The following is a 14,166-nucleotide window of genomic DNA, read 5'->3' as shown; positions in this document are numbered from 1 at the left end:
TCGTCTCACTCACATTGGCTCCCAGTACACCAACGATAAGGAGTGAATTTTTTATGAGGCCCAATCATATTAATTAACCAATTGTCCATTACATTTCTTTGCCCAGCTCATAGTCTGAAAGCAACGTTGAGGTGCAAAAGATCCCTCATCCACAGCCACACACAGGTCAATGTTTCCTTGCTACTGGCTGGTTCTATAAGTAATGCACTTAGCCGTGCGCATCTCGTGGCTACTCATCTGCCTACAAGCTTTTTGTTTTTTTCATTTCAGGCCGGTTGATGTTATTTTACTGAATTGCTTAATGCCCTCTACTCACTCCGCCTCCGTCCTGTTATCTGTGTCCTGTCAATTTGGACAACAATGTTTTTCTCGTGCTTCGATCTATATCAGTGGCTTTCGAGCTGGGGGTCGAAAGGGACAAGTATCTTCTGCCTTGACTATTTGTCAATTGTATTTCATTAGTATGGTTGAACCCCTTCTGGACAGGGTAATGGGAATGAATGGCAGATTCTACTGCACAATAATTCCCTGGCTAAAATAACCTCTGCAGGGTGTTCAAGACATGAAGACGTTTGGGAACTCTGTTATTCATAAGGGTGTAGATGTGAATCCCCGTTCTATTTAAGTATGTAGACATTAACCCCTACTCTATATAAGTGTGTAAACATGAACCCCTGTTCTAAATAAGTGTCTAAATAAACGTGAACCCAGCCTGTTTTATAATACGTATGTAAGGTGAACCCCTGGTCTATATAAGTGCGTTAAGGGGAACCCCTGGTCTATACGTAGTACGTGTGTGACACGTTTGGTGTTAGGACCAAACTAAGTGATTTTGTGTGGTGCTGTGGGCTCTGAGGCTCACATGCTGATATTGCGGTGGCAGTGTTTGAGCTCTGTAGAATTCCTCACTGAGAGAAAGAGAGAGAGGTGCACAGGTGGTATTGGTTTTGCTTCCTGCAGAGTGAATGCAGCCATCTGGATTGAATCAGACTTTGGTCACTAAAAAACGGACTCCGTGACTGGACACATGAACACCATGTAACGGTCTCTCTCCATTCTCTAGGTGTCTTTTTTCATCCCCCCCCCCACGCACACACACACACACACAAACATGCGCACACACACACACACACACACACACACACACACACACACACACACACACACACACACACACACACACACACACACACACACACACACACACACACACACACACACACACACACACACACACACACACACACACACACACACACACACACACACCCACATACACATACACATACACATACACATACACATACACACACACAGACACACAGACACGCGTGTAATACCCAACAGTGATAGGAAACCAGACATGATTTTTACATTCTTTATGGACCACTTAGGTTAGGTTTGATTCTTAGGCTTTAGTTATGTGTTATAGTTTATAACTCACCAAATAGGTAAAGGAAACTAGATGTTTGTCGTTAGGTAGTTGTACCATCAACGCTTGCAGTGTTACGTTTTTTGAGGTCCAGTGTCTTTTATTATAGCATCGGACAGCAGACTGAATGGGTGTCTGTCTCCCAATTGAATCCAAAGCAGAGAAAACATTTTACTCATTCATTGACTCACATTCGTGGAGGATGTTCCTTAGAATTTTCTTGTTAAAACTTGTTATTTCACAATGCATTATTATTATAGGACTGAGGAACACACACACACACACACACACACACACACACACACACACACACACACACACACACACACACACACACACACACACACACACACACACACACACACACACACACACACACACACACACACACACACACACACACACACACACACACACACACACACACACACACACACACACAATATTCAAACTTTGCCTCATAAATCCAGAAAGCACATGCTTCTGATCTTTCGACTCCGATCTGTTTCTCCTCTCCTCCTTTGCTCCCTCCTTTTTTGGAGACTTTAGAAAGGCATTCCATCAAAGGTTTTTCTTGTAATTCTTCTGTGCACTCTATGTAAACGCTTGTGGAGAGAAATATCGACGGCCCAGTGTACAGGCTGCAGGCACAATGTGGAACTAGGAGGCTAACACTTACCAGACCCTCAAGGTTAGCATGCCTATGAATTGACCTGACAAATTAGCAATACAGGATTTGATTTTGATCTATTGTAGTGTGGGGAGGTGTTTTGTAGAGAAGTGCGATGTGCTCTGGTTTGTATCAGTGTTTTGTAGTGTGGTTTGGTGTCTAGCAGTTTTTTAATTGTTATCAGACTGATTCACATATCATTTTGGAGAATATGATCAACAAACAACAAATCTAGGATGGATTCATGATGTTTTCTTTTGCGCTTAAAACAATGTTTACCAACCAGTGACATGCTGCTATTAGGTCTATGACCTTTTAGAGCATAGCACGTATTGTAAACATTACTCATGTTGGAAATGCATAGCCACTTAATTCTACGTTACTTGAATAAGGTGAAAGCTTGGCAAATGTGTCAAGCTTTTCACATTCATAAATTTGTTTATGAAAAGATAGATGCCAGAGAAAAATAGCATTTAGGTTAAACAAGTTGTGCCATTTACTTGAAATGCTCCAAAGCTTTTGTAGTGAAGCTTACGCTCAACAACTTTCTCCTCATCTGAGCGCTATCGCCATCACAAGATGTTATTCAGGGACATTTTTCTCTAAACGTCTAAACTAGGGGTTTACAGTCAGGTCCATATCTGATTTGGTCAGGGAGGCTAGGTCCATCCAGTCTGTAAACAAGCAAATGTCTGAGTCGCTCTAAACTTTACCTCTTATCCCAATAGCTGTAACAAACAGAAACACGACTTATTAGCACCATATATAGTCTCTTTAATTCCAAATCCTATTACGACTGCTTCAAGATTGTTTTTTATTTAGTCTGGAAATGTGGATTTCATAAGAAACTTGAGGTATCATATTTATTTTTTAATTCACATTATTAGTTAACGATATTGAAAAATGCTTGTATTTCGCAAAAAGAAGTTGAGTGTTGGTACCATTTACTACCCAACATCATTGCATAGTAATCCCGCACTGATTGAAGACTGCATTCAGTACATATTTTTTTTGTACTTGATGCATTGCTATCAGCAGATTTATCAGGAAGCAATCTGCAAGCAGCAAGAGCAATAACACAAAAGTTCAGCACTAGCATCACAATAAATGAAAAGATTCACAAAAATAAGGTTTCTCAACCAAAGTGAAATTAGATAAAATTGTCTTTTTTTATAAAGAATGACGCAATCGCCTTATTTGTGACAGCCACGCCCCACTTTGTGTACCCATTTGTAATGTTCTCAATCCAGACCAAAGAACAGTTTTGTTTTTCTCCCCATGTGTGAGAAGTGACTTGTAACCCATGGCATGCACTTCATCGCTGCAGAGGGGTGACTTTGAGTGCACAATGCAGGGATGCATGGGGGGGGTGGGGGGGGTGGGGGGGGGGGTGGGGGGGGATGGTGTGCTGTAGTGTGGGGGTGATGATTGAAGACTAGGTGAGAAAATGACATTTTGACAAACATATATAGGTTTCCGGGATGGGTCTCTTGCTGTGCTGGTTAGAGGAAGTGACTAGAGACCTTGCGACTAGAGGAAGGTTCATTGGTGGAATGTCACACATATAAACGAACACACACACGCACACGTGCACACAAACATGCACACACAAACACACTTGTTTCAGCTCTTCTTCATGAAACCACTACCACGGTACAACACTTGGTAGACTTAAGTTTTGTATATTGTTTTTAGCAAGTCTTTCTTAGGTTTTCCCCCTTGATTCTCTGGGGAGCTATAGGTGTTGATTCTGTTCCTGTTGTTCTGGGATGCGTTTACTCGTATGACCATGACGGGAATGGAATCCTTTACTAACCACTAACTACTAGACACGTCACACGTCGTTTGTCTTGTGAGACGTGCAACAAATGCATTTGAAGTCCATGTGTATGGTCAAATGTCCAAATAGTCGATAGTGATACACAATTTCCTAATGCATTTTGTATCTCCATGTAGTCTAACTACTAAACATAATGTTACTACAGATGATAACCGGATATGTATGGGGAACAAGGTATCTCACTGTTGACATGATGATACTTTGCAATGCGTGCACATCATTTTACATTTAAGCATTGGAGTATTTTGCTATTTTGCTATCAGAGAGAAGGAAATCAGGTTTTTGACCACATGTCATGCACTGTTTACCTTATGCACCTTTTAATCTTACCTTTCTAGTGGATTCCCTTCCATAGCCATTTACAAGTGTACTGGTGTGTGTTTATCCTGTTTCGTGCTTCCTGCACTGTGATGTCCCTGTTGTTCATACCCTCTCTCTTTCTTTTTTTTTTAGCTGTCTTTTGTTATATTACAAAGGAATTAAAAAAATATTCAAGGCTGGATGGTATTAACCGCTCCTCAAACCTTTGGAGTGGACGAAGCGTTGCATATGGGCAACGCATGCGCTTGCAATCCGGCTTTTGATCTATTCTGCTCTCTATTGTCTCACTTTTCCCCAAACTGTTTCTCCGGTTCCAGAACCAGAATATGGTCTGGCTCTATGCTCTGCATCTAATCCCTGGGGTCCACATGCCTTATCCCCTGCAGGAGTATTGGCTTTTAACCCCGAAACTCCCCACTCGCGTGATCTTCCTGAGCTGTCCCAAATGCCCCAACACCCCTAAAACCCTTCCTCTGGCCAGCTTTCAAAATAACTCTTTAATTCCCCATGTTTGAGTCATTACTTATGTCAGACCTGCAAGGATACTTCCATACATTCATGGTTCCTGCCAGCAACTCGGTTCTCCCTACCCGACCCCCACATTTCAGCACTAGCTGAAGGAGGGCTGGGGACCCCTATAGGGTCGGAAGTTCATCATGGAACCCCGTCGACCTGAGGAGCAACCCCCTGTCTGGTGGTGGAAATGACATCCCCTCCAGTACCTGGGTGTTTTGGGAGTGGTAGCAAGCTTTTTAAGGAGAAGGTTTTTTTTGTTTGTTTTTACGCTGCACCAGTGGCCACTGCTCATGCTTCCTGTGTTATCAAAGGCGGGAGTTTCCATTTGATCATTTATGACTCAAGAATGTTGTTTAAGTTCACAAAAAGATAATCTTCCTTTATCTCATTATCGTGTGATCTTGAATTCGCCTCGGCCTTGTCTTCAGGCTCAGACACATTTTAAGACTTGAGTCATGGTCTTGGACGCGACTTTCACATTCTCACAGTTCTCCTCCCCTCCCCAACACTGACCTCAGATCATAATTTGGTCCAGTGGCCATTTTGCTAAAAAGGCAATTTCTGTTTTGAATGTATTCAGGATTTAACCAATTATATAACCAACAGATGGATAGATGGTTGAAAATTAAAACATAAAGATCCCTTTCATTTGACTTACATGGGCTATACATTTTCTTTTCAAACAGGTAAACCGTTTAGCATTTCCCATGGGATGTGTCTGAAGTTCTTTCTTTGATGTAAACCACCTGGGTCAACAATGATTTCAACTCTGTGTGAATTGGAAGACCTCTCCCTTAATTGTCCAGACCTAAACTTCCTTAAAGTCCCCTTCCTTCTGAAATAAGATAAACACCATAAAAGCACCCATATACTATTGCTTAATTGACCATGTGATGTAATCTGGGAAAGATTACAATACATGGAACTGCATGTTATTGTTGGTAACCACCCATATAGATGTGCCCTTACAATTTGAGATATCATGAGCTTATAAAAAACAAATGATCTCCTAGACTTAGTCATAGCCATGGCTGTATAAACAAAATAGAATGCATTTCGAAACGGAATCTATAAATAGTAAATACCAATACAAAATGAAAGTAGCTAGTTAACGTCAAAAACACAGACACACACAGGCACACACCCAAGCTGAGCAAAGCACACTTTGCACGTGTTCCGCGTTTCCTTTCTTTGTTTGTCTTAGCTTTGTTTTGCTTCCAGAAGCATCCTTCAGAACCCCTGTGGGCCGGGCTACATAGTTGTCATGCTTAAGAAGCACCTTCTATTCTTGACTTAAGGGATGGAGAAGGTAGAATTTACAAAGTTTCTCCCATTTACAGATGTGTGTGTGTGTGTGTGTGTGTGTGTGTGTGTGTGTGTGTGTGTGTGTGTGTGTGTGTGTGTGTGTGTGTGTGTGTGTGTGTGTGTGTGTGTGTGTGTGTGTGTGTGTGTGTGTGTGTGTGTGTGCATGTGCCTGTGTGTGTGTATGTGTCTGTGTATGTGTTTGCACGTTTGCATGTGTGTGTGTGTGTGTGTGTGTGTGTGTGTGTGTGTGTGTGTGTGTGTGTGTGTGTGTGTGTGTGTGTGTTTGTGTGTGTTTGTGTGTGTGTGTGTTCCTCAGTCCTGCAACTTCTGGCATGGCACAGTTGTTTTGAGGCATCAAGTTAAGGGGACTGATTGAGAGGATATAGCTGTAGTCTACGAGTTTTAGAGAGGAACGAGCAGTTGTCTAGGAGTTAGTCTAGGAGATAATCTAGGGAGCTTGAGAGGACAGAGCTGGTGCTGGTGTCCAGGGGGGAGTTTCCTCTGCTGCAGGAGAATGCTGGGGGAGGAGAGAGGCTTATCAGCAGTTTAACATGACAGCATGGAGAAGACACGGCAAGGATAGGATAACAAGAGGTCAGAGGCCCGCCACCCACACACTGTCTTCTGTTTCATAGTTTCGACAAATAGACAGTGTTATTGTGGATAGGGTTCTGTGTTAGGTGGTTGGACAGTTTGTGAAATCTCTATATTATGTATATTTTTGACCATTTTGTTTGTGTTTAATGAATTGGCCAGGCTTGGCCAGTCCGGTATTAATTACTTGTTTATCTTTGCCAGTTAACACACAACACACATGTGCACGCACCCACACTTACACACAAACTTATACACACGCGCGCGCGCACGTGTACAAACACACACACACACACACACACACACACACACACACACACACACACACACACACACACACACACACACACACACACACACACACACACACACACACACACACACACACACAAACACACACACACACACACACACACACACACAGACACACACACTGCCCTTCCATGCACCAACATAGGACAATGGGCTCTCATAATCAACCCTTACAACAGATAATGTGTATGTGTACCCGATACATACGTCTGTGTGTAGACATGTGTATCCATCATGTCGTTGCCATAGATACGCTACATCTGGGCGCCAGACCTCAGCCCGACCATGCCCTGGCCGACACCACCAGCCCCTCCCTCCTCTCGAGGCTTTCAAGGCCGACTGGTGGAACTGCAGAGAGCAGGACCCTCCCTCCCCAACCCTTGTTTTTGCCTCTGCAGGTGTCCCCCATAAGGAGGCCTCTCAGGCGAATACGTGTATCATCATCGTCTGTCCATAAAAGTATTGGACCTTGTATCTATAGAACTGCTTGGTTAACATACAGGAGATCCTGCGGTGTGGGCAATGCTACCCATGTTTTGCATGGGAAGTTTCAACATCGCATACTTCTGATTGGTCAAGCCGCATTTCTGTTCCGACAAGGTCCGAGTGTGACCGTCTCGTGACATATTTTGACCATCTTTGGCAATTGTATTCGCCTGGTTGTGCCTGGGTTGCAGTGGGAAAACGATTCTATATTGTAATAGCGACTGTACATGTTATAAAAAGGATGCCACGTCTCTGTAGCAGATGATTGCCGTCTGTGTGCTTTCTCTGTGCATCGCCTTCTCCCTGTATCATTCTGTGTGTCTGATCTCTGCAGACCGCTGCTCGGCCTTCCTTATTGAAACCGCTTTGAGACCGCCCTTGTTGTTGCACCCGTGCAGCATTTTGTGTTCTGGCCGGGGAATGCATCTTCACATGTGAAGCTTTGAGTGGCCGTCAAGTGAAATGTAATTTTCACTTGATCGTCTTGAGTGCCGCCCTTAAGTTACGGTCGATGGAAATGTCACTGTGCTGCCTGTCACCCATCATCTCAGATGCTGCTGTAGTCTGACCCCCCCCCCCCCCCCCCCCCCCCCCCCCCTCCGACCAGGCTTGTTTTCAGTTGACAACATGGGCCGTAACTCTCCAAAGAATATCTGTTTCTGTTCTCCGGGGAGCTGGTGGGGGAGGGGGGGGGGGCGGGGGCGGGAAGGGGAAAGGCTGCTGGATAATGTCCTAGGCGGTGGGGGACAAAAAAAGGAGCAGACAGCCAGGATGACCCATCAAGGGACAGACAGGCGGGCTTGAAGTTCAACAGCAAAATGAAGAAGGAGGGGAGAATGGTGCCAACGGGAAATCGTGGTTTCCTGAACAAGGGGAAACCCTTTTTTTTTATCTGTGAGAAACAGCTGACATATGACCGTTTGTGTGGGAAATGTTATTAAAGAATAATAAGAATAAAATCATGTTATAATTAGGAATTACGTTTCTGTTGACATAGATTGGATTTTGCTCATTTGAAAATGGACAATAAACAAATAAAGATATAAATAAAAGAGAAAAGCAATCAAGAACGCAAGAACGTTGTTTCAAAGTTGGTCTTCGAGTTCAGACCAATATCTCCCCACTGTCCTCCTGACCTTTGGTCCTATGCTACACATCATTACCTCTCTCCTTCAACCCACTGTCCTGAACCTGTGGTCTTTTGCTACAAGTCATTACCTCTCTTCTTCCCCCCTCTTCCTGACCTGTGGTCCTATGCTACACCTCATTACCTCCCTTCTTCAACCCGCCTTCCTGACCTGTGGTCTTATGATACAATTATACATGTTACTCTGTCTTTTCTGCAAAACACTGTCCCATTTCTATTCACTGTCATGTCCATGAAGGCAAAAAAATCCCCATTGAACAAAAATACATTCATTTCGATCTCTGCATCTTAAGAAACAAATGTCATCAGAATTTTTGTGTTCTGTTGACTGGGTGAGTTATTGGTCAGGTCTTGATGGATTGGGTTAGGGTTTTCTTGGTGTTGAATCGGCTAATTGTTCATGTCTTGAGGGATTTGGTTAGGGTTAGGGTTGTCTCGGTGTTGACTGGGTAAGTTATGGGTCTCTTCTCGCTGTTGACTGGGTTATTTATGGGTCTCTACTTGGTGTTGACAGTTATTCTTTTATTGGTCATGTCTTGATGTATTGGGTGGGTCCAATCTTACCAGAACTCATCTTGGTGTGGACCATATTGATTCATAGGTCTTGTGGCGTCTCGGATCGTCACTGCTGTGGCCTATCCTTATTTTCAAAGCTGTTCCCCATTGTGCAAGTCCCTTGCAATTTAGGGCTCAAGATCAAGCTCATCATTATAGTCATTTCTCTCCCCTACTAAAAACAATAGTAATCATACACTCTGTGTGCTCATAGGTAATGAAGGTGATTACCCTTCAACCTCTGGGTGTGTGTGTGTGTGTGTGTATATATTTAGCCTCTCTAGAGAAGTCTTGATCTAGCCCAGAATCTCCAGCCGTCCAGTAATATAAACTATTCGGTAAGTTTCGACCTTGTGCGTGTGTATGAGTGTGTAGGTGTGTCTCTGTGTGTGTAGGTGTGTGTTTATCTGCTGAACGTACATGACAGGGTTTTCATTAGCCCACCGAACCTGGATGAAGGTTTGGACAAGAGTCAGGGTGGAAGGGTGATGTCATGGGGTCCGGTCTACATGGCTTGTAAGGTTGTTTTTTTTCTTAGCCAATGAAAAAGACCGCTCTCATGAGAGTACATCTGGAACTTCCAGATAGTGGAACCCGATACCGCGGCACAGCGGACCTCACGTCCGTACAGTCCAGTCGGTGATGAGGAGGCATGGGAACCGGAACCCCCCCTCCCCCCCTCCCCACGCATACACTGATGGGACAGTGGTGGAATAATGGGGGCTGGGGGGTTGGAGAGAAAGCAGAGAAGGAGAGGGATGGAGGAAGAAAGGCAATGCAGTCAATGGATGGAGGACGGGCCTGCGCGACAGAGAGTCGGAGGAAGGACATGATGAATGGGTGGACGAGGACGAGGGGAGAGGGGGTGGTTGGATTGCAAGAGACAGGGCGTGGAGGGAAGGGGAAATAGGAGGTTTGTTAATCAAGCTGTGTCGGTGTTGATGTAGCTCATGACATGCGATGGTTCTGCATTGCAAAGGCAATAGGGCGTTACTCAGTTTTTGATCCAAGTTCATTTTTTTTTATCTATTTATGACCTGCGGATGTGTGTGGCTACCTATCCTGGGTCAGATCTTTGTTTTTCTTTAAAATTAATGGGATTGAGTTAACCTCAAGCTCAAGCCAAGGCCAAAAGCCATAACTTCACTTATAAACTTCACAATAAAACAATGGAAAAGAGGAACGCGACACATTAAACCAAGAGCTACCATCGAAGTCGTCCAGCAACAGTTTCGTCTCCACAACGTCTCCACCTCCTTGTTCGCCCAAGCTAAAGGTTTGGGCGACATGTCCATTGTCCAGAATAATACCTTGCGGGTACTGTGTTTGTTTGTTATTATCCCCATGTCGCACGGAAGTCACGGTTCTGTCGACCAATCAACGGAGGGCGTGTGTAGCTCGAAATTGCCGGCACCCTTTCAGGCGTCTCAGTACCCCAACGGAGGAGTACTGCAAGACGAGTACCGCTCAGTACGGCTCAGTCCGGGTCACGCCCTCTTTTGGCGGTGGAAACGGGATCCGTGCCGCACCTTACGAACCGAACCGAAACCGCACCCTCCGGTGGAAACGCACCATTGGGGTTCACTGGCTCTGTTTCACTGGCCTTTGGAGAGCGCAAGGGGACTTACAGTGCTTTGTGGAAGCTGTTATTACATATACATTTTGTTTTGTTTGCTTTAGTAACTAGAATCACATAATTGGCCTATGTGTATTTCACTTAGTGGCCAGTCTAATAGGGCAGTTCTTGAAGCCAAAGTTCAGATATGCAGAGATAGTGGGTTGGATAATTATTTTTTCCAATCCAAAGTTTCAAGAGTATGCTATGCTGTAATAAAATGTAATTGCCCTGGGGAAATATTTAATTCAATGCGCAAAGTAAGATCAAATGGAATCGATGGCCTTTTGCCTTGTCTCAATCCTTATTATTTTTTTTAGCGCACACAAAGGCCAAACAACTTACCCCCGAAATAAGGGCCAAGGTCTAGTTCGAAGTCAGGATAAATGTGCACACTAAATAACTTCATACATGAGTAACTGGCGCATATTTATCTACCTAAATGGTAATTTGGATGGACCACAATACAGCCTAAAAGTATTTTTCCTCACTTCTAGGCCTTCAGTTGTCCTTTGTTTTCTTGCCATGGATCAGCCAACAGAGTTCCTTGAATGACATTGCGCTCGTAAATGTCAAATATATTGTATTATCTTGTTTCTCCCACACTCCTTTTTCCCTACACTATCCAGGACAAAGTAAATAAATTATTCTTCAAGTTAAACCTAGTTATACTCTTCTGAAAATGTCTTATCTTCAATGTGAGACAGAACAGATATCCTATGCCAAGGATGCAGAGCAGAAACTTCAGTGAGTTGATGAAACCATGTAATAGAAAAATAAAACCATTGTTATGAACATGGTCCATTATGTTATATATTATGCATCATTGTACTGGGACACAATATCAAGGATTCCTTCACTTGATAGACTAGGTACACCCATTGTTCCAGCATGCCAACACATTACAGAATGAGTTGGATCGGAAAGTGCTGAAAAAGCTAAATTCAGGCTATTGTCCCAACAGAGGTCAAACATGATCCTTGAATCTCCAAAGCATTTAGTTAATTTGCAGTAACGTAGCGCGGCGTTTTAATAACTTTACCACCCCTGCAAAGTTTTTCTTAAGACTTACTTAACAACATATCTCGGGTTAGCTCTACAACTGACATGTGTTTAGCGTTAACCACAGTGGCTAAATCCTCAGGCTTACTTTAATGACTCGGTTGTTCACAGGTGTTAAGATTTATAGCAGGTTGTCGTTGATGAATGGTTTGGCGGTTGCCAGGTGTGGGCGTTTGTGGGTTTTGGTTGTCGTGTCTTAAGGGCTTTGATGATTAGGCGTGGAAATGTATGGGTGGCTGGTTAGACATTGTTGTTTTTATTGGTTTGAGATATAGGGCATTTGTTGTGTACATACATGTTATTTTGGGTTATTGATGCATTTTTGTTTGCGGGAACGGTGGTTAAGTAAGGATTTCATTATTGTTGGCTGATAGATTGTGGGGATAGATCGTAAACATGCTGGATCTTGAGCCAAAACATGACTTAATGTGGTAAATGTTATAAAAAAAACACTCACAAACACATGTGACGTTTGATGGAGCTTAACAAATATGCAGTTTAAACTATGAGAAAAATATTGAGTTACTGAGTATCAGTATTCTAATCAAAATGAGACATTAAAGTAAATTACAAAAAATAATTCACGCTAATAGGTATCATCATAGCGTCATATTCATTCTTCAGGATGTGGGTTGGAGATTGTGAGGTGAGAGGCATGCTTCCTTGAGTTAACGGCAGCCATCCTCAGAATGGACCAACATGGGTTGAGCAAAATCTTGTTCTTTAGTTTTGTATTCAGATATTCTAACATTGTTTGAATACTTTGTTAGCACGTTGACACCTGCCATCCAGTGTTAGAATCAGCAAGACTGACAGAGACCAACGTTCAGATTACTGGTTGTAATAAATATGATAGTTATTAAATGTTCTCCCTGGGATTTTGTTATCCACTGTGGCGATCCCACTGGTCAGTTGCGGCCATAGAAATAAGGGAAGAGGTTGCGGCTAGATGGGGGTTTGTGTGAGTGTGTGTGTGTGTGTGTGTGTGTGTGTGTTTGTGTCTGTGTGTGGGGGCGGTTAGGGTTAATGGTTTTAAAAGGGTTTTAATGATGAACATATGAAGCATTTACATCAATATTAAAATGAAGTGAAAAGAAAACAGACTATCTACTAATAATAATGGGCACCTGTGTGAAACCACTTATTGCTTTGAGATACTTGGAAGTAGGACTACTCTCATACTATTGAAGCTGTTGTTATTGTATGTAAACAAAAAAAAATATATATACTAGGGCCAGCCCTAGTATATATTCAGATTCTTATTTGTGTTTTGTATTAAACAGCATAGAATACACATACAAATATTTACGCTTCCTGTGAAATAATCAGAACTTCAGAAGATGGTGTGTGTTTCTGTGTGTGCATGCACGTTGGTATGTTTGTGTACGGGTCTGCAAGTGCCTGTAGGCCTGTGTGTATGCATGTGTGTGTGTGTGTGTGTGTGTGTGTGTGTGTGTGTGTGTGTGTGTGTGTGTGTGTGTGTGTGTGTGTGTGTGTGTGTGTGTGTGTGTGTGTGTGTGTGTGTGTGTGTGTGTGTGTGTGTGTGTGTGTGTGTGTTTCTGTGTGTCTGTGTGTGTGTATTCCTGGGAGGAGGGAATGTGTGTAATCACGTTAATAGGCAGAGGAAGTGGAAGTTCCCCAAGAGATGGAGAGGAATGAGCGTGCTCTCTCTCTCTCTCTCTCTCTCTCTCTCTCTCTCTCTCTCTCTCTCTCTCTCTCTCTCTCCTCTCTCTCTCTTTGGCTCTCTCTCTCTCACTCTCTCTGACTCTCAATCTCTTGTCCCCTCTCTCTCTCTTTCTCTCTCTTTCTCCCTCAATCCCTCCCTAATTTTTCGCTTTCTCTCTCAAATAACTAAATCATGCCAGGGCTTATGTGTACACATACAGTACAAATACAACATATCACTGTGATGGAAAGCTGTATGAAAAGAGCACCAACCGTTTAGTGGTAAAAGTAATTCAACACCATGAATTACTGGTCCCTAAAGATCTTTGGGAAAATCGTAAGTCAAGGACACACACACACACACACACACACACACACACACACACACACACACACACACACACACACACACACACACACACACACACACACACACACACACACACACACACACACACACACACACACACACACACACACACACACACACACAGACAAAGTGTCCTTCTGTTTTGCTTATTATTACACAAACTGTACCGACATGTACAGGGGACCTCACAGAAGAAAGTATGTTTTATGTACTAGTGGAGTGACCCATGTGACCTGTGAACTAGCAGAACTACATTTCCCACCACCCACACCCAAC

At 43.3% G+C, this 14,166-nt stretch overlaps 1 protein-coding gene across 1 annotated transcript in view; it reads left to right on the top strand.

Annotated features, from left to right (window-relative positions):
• The window catches only part of itga1 (integrin, alpha 1), a 42,068-nt gene that overhangs the window by 2,032 nt on the left and 25,870 nt on the right, over positions 1 to 14,166 (top strand). The window lies entirely within an intron of this gene.

This window comes from Gadus chalcogrammus, chromosome 4 (genome assembly GCF_026213295.1).
Source record: "Gadus chalcogrammus isolate NIFS_2021 chromosome 4, NIFS_Gcha_1.0, whole genome shotgun sequence".
Taxonomy (NCBI): domain Eukaryota; kingdom Metazoa; phylum Chordata; class Actinopteri; order Gadiformes; family Gadidae; genus Gadus; species Gadus chalcogrammus.
The sequence above is the reverse complement of the archived record's forward strand: the minus strand, read 5'-3'. Positions and strand labels throughout refer to the sequence as shown.